Source organism: Sinocyclocheilus grahami, unplaced genomic scaffold, assembly GCF_001515645.1.
Source record: "Sinocyclocheilus grahami isolate Dianchi unplaced genomic scaffold, SAMN03320097.WGS_v1.1 scaffold77.1, whole genome shotgun sequence".
NCBI classification, from domain to species: Eukaryota; Metazoa; Chordata; class Actinopteri; order Cypriniformes; family Cyprinidae; genus Sinocyclocheilus; species Sinocyclocheilus grahami.
The window spans coordinates 1,664,392-1,664,766 of record NW_015505256.1 but is presented as its reverse complement, the minus strand read 5'-3'; positions in this window follow the sequence as shown (position 1 = coordinate 1,664,766).

Here is a 375-nt window from a genome sequence, read left to right as displayed (position 1 = left end):
AACGACTCTCTAAAGTGAGAGGAGACCTAGCTACGCTCAACGCCAGAGGCAGTTAGTGAGGCTCAGAAAAGAAAAGAGCCTACAAACTCATATTACTACCAAAGACGGAGTTCTAAAGAGTGGAGGCTCCAGCAGGATGACTCTCCTAAATGAGAGGAGCCTAACAACACTCAACCCTAGTTGAGGAGCTCTTAAGAGTGGAGGTCTCAGCATAACGACTCTCTAAAGCGAGAGGAGACCTAGCTACACTCAACCCCAGAAGCAGTTAGTGAGGCTTAGAAAAGAAAAGAGCCTACAAACTCATATTACTGCCAAAGTGGAGGCTTCAGCAGGATGACTCTCCTAAATGAGAGGAGCCTAACAACACTCAACCCT